Below are 8,108 nucleotides of genomic sequence, written 5' to 3' on the forward strand. Positions count from 1 at the left end.
TGCCACCTACGGACCGTCACAAGCACGACGGACCGTCATAAGCTCCGTAGGTGGTCTCTTCTGCATTTTTCCGCTCAAAATCTCCGCATTCAGCTTTGGACAGATTCCCTGCAAAACAAAGAGAAACTTATATCAAAATTAGCACAAAAAGGCTTTCGGACACACTAAACTTAAGGAAAAAGTATTAATTATACCGTGAAACCACGGTATATCAATCCACTAGCTTAACTTAGTTGATCATCTAAAAAGCATGACACTTTGATACCCATGATGACTACATGGTTTATGGAGACTTGAGTTAATATGAACTCGCATCCCCAAATCGGTGTTCAATACTGCTCCCAAAAATATACTTAGGTCATATGTTTTAAAACAATTTCTTTCTTTGGTTTGAGATAATTACTAAAAACTTAGCTTATAAGCTATTGGAACCAATATTCCCTTTTCTTGCTTAAATGTGAAAACATTTATAAAGTTTTTGAGAATATTAGTTCCCTTATAGATTTTGAGAAATGAACTCAACTCTTCACTATTTACTTAATTTGAAACTTAAGTCATAAAACAAAGTTAAAACGTTTGTTAAAGACTTTTGAAAACTTTATAAACTTTGCTTTGACTTGCACTTAACTTCTAGACTTGACTCTTGACTTTGATCCTAACATTCCTTGAATTGAATTATGGATTCAAGGTTCATTATCTCATGTTTATTGATGATTTCATGATGTTTAGATATACCTTAGAGTGTTGAAATCAACTAGAAAACATAGGTATATTTCTAAGGAACAAGTACTAAAAGGCGGGGAAGGAATGGGGAGAACTGGCGTCCCTGGCGCTCTAAGGGGTGCGGGAAGCCAACCCTCAAAGTTTAGAGAACTTTCTGAGGCACTTAAGCTGGCGCGATGCGCCAGAGGCCAAAGTTCAGAGGAATTTTTGTGGTCCTCTGGCAGGTGCGATGCCCCAAGCCTTGCCCAGAAAATTCCCGATTTTTCTCCTTCGTTTTTCATCTCTAAACCCTCTAAGCTTCAATGGTTCTTCGCCCAAAAACTTTGTTACACTTATACCCTCAATATATGATAGATTCAACCCGCAATTACACCCGAAAACATGAATCAGACCTAAAGAAACTTTAACAACACATCCCATAGGAATTCAAACGAATATCATAAAGAACTCAAGGGATTTACTTTCAAAACAAACATATTTCGCTGAATTGAATCATGATTGGCGCGTGGGTGAACTAACATAATGATATGTAATTTCACATACCTTGTAGAGATCATCCCCGATGAAATCCACAAGCAAAACACGACGATCTTGACAAATCTTGGACGTTCTTCTCTTTTCTCCTCTTCTTTTCTCTTATCTCAAAACCCTAACTTATTTTTCTAAAAGCATAAACTGACTAAGATCAGCTTAGACCCTAATTAACTACCCAAAAAGTAAATAAGATAATTAGATAAGGAAAATAACAATCTACCCTTTCAAAATTCGGATTGGACTTTCCTATTCCGACAGCCCAACTTTCAAACGGCATAACTCACTCATACGAACTCAGAATCATGCAAACTCAGTAGCATTGAAAAGGTTATTCCTAAAGCTTTCCAACCATATCTGGAAATATACCTAACTCATCCTGAGCTACGAGTTATGAGTATTTTAAGTTGACCAATAAACTCAACTTTCCTAACTTAAATCAAATTTCCAGATTTCAATTCTTTCCAAAAATCACTATTCCAAATTCCTAGCTTCTTTTCTAGTTATTTCAAGTTGCGAGATGTTACATAGTAATTCCTCTATTTTATATTAACTGAATTTGAGAGATAATGAACACTTATTAAGAAAAACATTTAAAAACATAATTTAAATCATAATTTTCATTGTTATCCTTTGTGAAATTATAAATATGACTTTGTAAGTGGTTATTTTATCTCCTAGTAAACATTAAGGGCGTGACGACAAAAATATTCTTGGTTTACAACGATTTGGTTGTTGAGTCAATAGATTTTAATAGTTTTGTAAAATATATTATCGAATTATAGATTCGATTTTGATTTTTAATATTGAGCTATTGCTTAAATTGATAACTCATTAAGACGGTAATAATTTACTACTTTACCCCTACATAAATATTAAATAATAATATTAGTACCTTAGTGGCTACTCCCTTTGTTGTTTACCCTTTATTTGTGTTGCACATGTATAGTTCTTTTAATGTTATTTTGTACTATTTCTATTTTATGATCATCATTATGCAAAGTTACATTATTATTCCCTCGCGCTTAGTTATTTAATAAATCATATATTTAATTTATGATGCTTTTTCTTACTGGTTAAACCGAAAACTTAACCCTTAAGAACCAAAAATCGTCAAATAAAAAATTGATTAAAAAAAATATCTTATTGATTTAGCATATTTATAAATCAAAAATAAATAAATCAAACTGATAATACATAAAATTGAATTGAACCGCCCGATGCAGATCCCTAGAAAATATAAAACTTTATTGAAGGAAAGGGCAAAAGTGAAAAATAAAAATAAAATTAAACTTTATCTTGAACTTTGAAAAATTCAATTACTCCCTTCATTCCTATTTATATGTTACCATTGCTAAAACTAAATGGTTCTTAATATTTGTAATTTCATAAAATTAATGCATAAATGAAACTATTTTTTCTATTTTACCCTTGCGAATTATTGACCTTGAAAGTATGAACTTGACCTACATAGAAAAATTAAATGATAATTCATGTTCATTGATCAATTTAATTAATCAAAATAAAGTAATTCATGTTCATTTATTGAAAACTTGACTTGAAGAGAATACCAAATAAGGTTACAAAGGTAAACTTACATAGTTTTTTAAGGAACATGAAATATAAAATAGTGACATATAAAAAAGAACGAGGGAATATTTTGAACGGTAAAAAAAACCTTAAAAATCAATTAATATGAAATAGAGGGAGTACAATAAATCTAAATAATTAATAACTTAAAATTTTAATTGAAAATTTGGCTTGACACTCAAAATTTCACTAATGCATATCAATCGGGACATACAGATACTCTATATTATTTGAAATTACATAAATGTTAAATGAATCATAATAATTATCAACTTAAACTATTTTTTAAAATATATTAAAACTTTGATTGACTCTCAACTCACAGGTGTTACAAAAATTGAAACGGACAGAGCTACATATGTTATTTTAAAATTACATTAAATACATTATAAATCACAGTGTTTAACAATTTGAAATATATTAAAATCACAACAAAAATTTAGTTGACTCTTTTAATTTTATATACATCAAATTCAGACCAATGAAATAACCCTTTGTATCTAGTTTTTCAATCAATGAGAATTTGTTTTTCAATCAATGAGAATTGACAAATTACCATGATTCCCATAAATATTATTGTATGGAATTGCTTGAAAAATAATTGTCGAACTCACCATAGAGGATATATAGAAATATAGGGTAAACATAATAATATAAAATTGTTTAATTATATCCTCATCTGGCCAAAATAATATTGCTCGAAATATTGTCTGAATTTGAATTTATCATAATATATTCAAGTATTGTATTTAATTACTCAATTATGCATTTTAACTGGATTGATAATCCCTATTTTTTAAATCTTTATTTTAGAATTTTATGATGTGGATCATCATATTATTTTGCTTCTGCTATTTTATATAAATAAATTGGTAGATATAAATATAAATAATATTTATCAATATTTAAAATAATATAATTATTTTTTTTCTTCTAAAATATATGTTCTTACTCAAGTATTAAAGTAAAAACTCAAGAACATTAGACATGGTACATCGATACATTATAAAGATTATATAGTTCATAAGACATAAACCCAAGAGAATCACACATTAACGTTCAAATTTGCATATTTATTAATTGTTATGTTTTAGAAATATTAAATATTTATATAATTAAATGACTATCCTATATAGTTAACAACAACTCAAAAGTATGTAGTTTTGCACTCCTATATTATGACAATTTGATAACTTTTAAATCATTACTTATAATTAACATTTGTTTTGAAACGAAGGAAGTAACATATTTCGATCGTGTAGGGAGCCAATGAGCAGGAAGAAAAGCAACATGCAAACCTAAAAGAAGAAGTGAGAAAGATGCTAGTGATGTCTCCTTCAAAATCCATACAAAAATTTGAAATGATCAACACAATCCAACGTCTTGGAGTAGATTATCATTTTGAACATGAGATCCAAGAATCATTGAGTTATCTCTATGAAGTTTATGAAGAATGGATTGATGATGTTGATGATAATGCCGATAACCTTCATGTTGTTGCTCTAAGTTTTCGATTACTTGAGGTACAAGGTTACTATGTCTGGTGTGGTAAGTATCCTTCATCATATTTAATTTAATTGAATTAGCTCATGAAGAATATTGTTAAAATAGTACCTTTTTTTATATGTTATATGTAAGATATAGTTATAAAAAAATTTATCATATATTTAGATAAATTATACGAAAACATGGTAAGAGTTGAGTAGATTGAGATATGACTTAATCCATCTCAGTCCGAATAATCTTTTTCGATTAGCTTAACCTATTTACAATGTTGAATCAGATGTTTTAAAGTTTACTGATGAGCAAGGAAATTACAAGGAAGCATTGGTTAGGGATGTGCAAGGAATGTTGAGTTTGTATGAGGCAGCACAATTTAGAGTACATGATGAACAAATTTTGGATGAAGCAATGAATTTCACAAACACCCAATTGAAACTAATTTTGCCTAAATTGAATGATTCTCTTGCACAACAAGTAAGTAGTGCATTGAAGTTTTCAATAAGAGATGGTATGGTGAGGTTAGAAGCATGGAAATACATATCAATTTAAAAAGAAGATAAATCATGCAATCAAGTGTTACTAAACTTTGCCAAATTGGACTTCAACATCTTGCAAATGTTGCATAGAAGGGAGTTATGTGATATCACAAGGTAATTGACAACCTACACATTCACCTATTTTACTTTTTTTAGAACTCCTCGATAACTCGCGATCGCTAAAATCTCTACTACAACTTCTGTCCTTTGGGTGAGCACTTTATGCGCACTGGGTAAATCCCCCACTATGTAATAGCCTGCAAATTACACAGCGAATATAAATCGCACTAGGTAAACCCTATGTGACAGGCTTGACTCAAAAGGCATTGAGGGGGGATCAGTCCCGAATTATCTGTGTGGATAATTACCCTTCGAATCAACTGAGTCATTTCGAAGGACATTTTTCACCTATTATTCACACTATTCAAAATAGAGATTTTTCAGACTAAAAATGAACGAAAAATTTATGCTATAAAATATGCTTTTTCACTTAAGTAGATCACTAAAAAAACACATTCTTAATTTTTCCTTGCTAGAACACAATTATTTTTTCTTTTTTTACAGATTCGATCAAAATATTTATGGAAGTAACTACTCAATATTTTTTAATGGAAAATTTCAATGAAAAAATTGTTATATTATAATTGTCACACATCAACTTAAAATATTGAACTTTAGTTTCCAAGTGAAATTTATTTGGAAAGACAATTTTTACTTCCATATATATACTTCATTACATTAATTTCCACCAAATATTATCTAAACATCTAATAAATCAACACACAATTTGTTGGTCGAATTTGACATTTTAGGTGGTGGAAGGAATTGGAACTCGTGAAGGTTGTACCTTATGCAAGAGACAGAATGGTTGAGTTATATTTTTGGTGTTTAGGCATATATTTTGAGCCTCAATATAGTGTTTCAAGGAAAATATTAACAAAAGTTTTATGCTTTTGTTCAATTATGGCTGATACTTATGATACTTATGGGACACTAGATGAGCTTACTCTCCTCACAAATGCAATTGAAAAGTAATTTTCTTTTTGTCATATTGATAACTAGTATTTATCACTTCTATTTTATTTTCTTCAACGATGATATAAGCTTAAATGAAGAAGTGAGACTGAGAAATAATTATTGATGCTTTTCATTTATGTAGGTGGAATATTGATGATTCAGAACAATTCCCACCATATATGAAGATTACCTACCATGCTCTTTTAGATGTTTACAATGAAATAGAGGAAGAGTTGACAAATGAAAATAAATCATTTTTTGTCAACTATTCCATAAATGAGGTAATAAAATTGCGAACAATTACTCACGTAGTAATCTTTGTTGAATTATTTCTTTCCAAGATAAAATAGATGTACTTGTCATTGGAATAGTGGTTGTTGAGTTTTAAAGGTGTGAACAAGAAATGAAGGGTTGCGACTCTCTTGAGGGTTGTGACTTTGCCAAAAGGTTGTGACCTTTATGAAAAGTTGTGTCTTCTCTAATGGGTCGTGACCGTTTGGAAGGGAGGTTTTCTCTCATTTTTCAGCATCGAATTCTTCCCTCCTCTTGCATATATTTCTTACAAAACAAAATCGATCGATCGTGTCTGTGTGTGTGATTCGTTGCTGTCATTTTCAGCTCATTGAAATTATTGAAGTTTGAGGTACCGCTACTTCTTTAATGATTAATCCGTTTTATGTTGGGAGAAATTAATATGTAACCTTGGGTATTTGAGAGGATTAAATTTCTTAATGATACACAGTGGGTTCTGTGGACTCAGATAGTTCTTTGTGTTCTTCTTTTCATCTTTTATTTTTTTGTTTGCTAATCTGAATACAAGAGATAACAAGCTTAAGAAATTTAAATATTGATGATATTTTCTGTGGTAAGAAAATTACTTCTATTTTCTGTGTTCTTTTTTGTTAGAAAGAAGAAGAAAAAGAAATTTATTTTATCATATGATAAAAGAGATTTGAGATGAGTTACTACTATTTAATATGTTTGAGTATATTTTCTGTAGTGAGTTTTTCTTGGATGGGTAAGATTAATCTTATTTTCTTCCCAAGTGCATTCAAGCATAAATGCTAAGATGAGCACTTTAATGAACATATTTAAAATGTGGGGAGTTCTTTACTTGTGATAAAGACAAAATTAAACTTACTATTTAATTTAAATCTGAAAGTATAAGATATGAAACTTCATGACATTCTTGTATTATGTTAGATCCACGAAATTCTTGGAGTATATTTGATATTATGGTCGTTGAGTCTCTTTTTACTAGTATATGATATAACTAGTATAAAGTCACAAAATTATATTACTCTTTCAAAATAATTGTATTCTTTGATAAAACGATGTCAATTAAAATATTAAGATTTTTCATGAAAAGATATGTCTATTTGTATAGACATGAATATTGGTGTGAAGTGACCTGTTATGTTTGTGTTGTAAAACAAACGTTTGGGTCATTTTGCCTTTATTGGACCTAAGAGACTATGTTCGTGGGTAATTCTATGACAAATTGAATGTTATGGAAAGGTCCTTCTGCAAAGGACATATGGCAAGATATTGACTCTAAAACAATGTCTCTATTTGACAATGTTATAACAAGTAAAGAACAAAATATTTGTAGGAAAATGTTACCTCACGGAAGATCTGTTCAAACCAAGTATTTCTGTTTGTTCTTACTTGCTTGAATCAAATTGTTTGTGACATGAAAATTTGAGACACGTAAATAAAAAAACTAATCAACTTAGAAGTTTTGTCTAACTTCTAGTGCATTAAATCAAAATGTCAATTATGTTTCACTGAAAGGAATTTTAATCCCTTAGAATTGATTTACAACTGACATTTGTGATATGAAGTTAACACCATCTCGTGGTGGAAAAAAATATTTCTTAAATTTTATTGACAATTGCACTATATACTGTTATGTCTATTTGCTCATTGATAAGAATGAAACAATAGAAACATATAGGCAATATAAAACTGAAGTTGAAAATCAGTTGGATAATAAAATTGTGATGATTGGAAGTGGTAGATGTGGAGGATATGAATATTCTTTTGCATAAGTATATGTGGAAAATGAAATCATCCATTAAATTACTATTCATACTTACCTCAATCTAATGAAATTGTTGACAAAGAAAAAAACCCGAATTTTGAAGAAAGTGAAAAATGTCCTAGGTTATAAGTTCAGATTTACCTCAAAATTTATGAGGGGGGGGG

The 8,108-nt window shown here is 29.6% G+C and overlaps 1 pseudogene; it reads left to right on the plus strand.

Moving 5' to 3' along the window:
- The first annotated feature begins 4,112 nt into the window (after positions 1–4,112).
- On the plus strand, positions 4,113–6,250 carry LOC107006090 (annotated as a pseudogene).
- Positions 6,251–8,108: the final 1,858 nt, after the last annotated feature.

This window comes from Solanum pennellii, chromosome 12 (assembly GCF_001406875.1).
Source record: "Solanum pennellii chromosome 12, SPENNV200".
NCBI classification, from domain to species: domain Eukaryota; kingdom Viridiplantae; phylum Streptophyta; class Magnoliopsida; order Solanales; family Solanaceae; genus Solanum; species Solanum pennellii.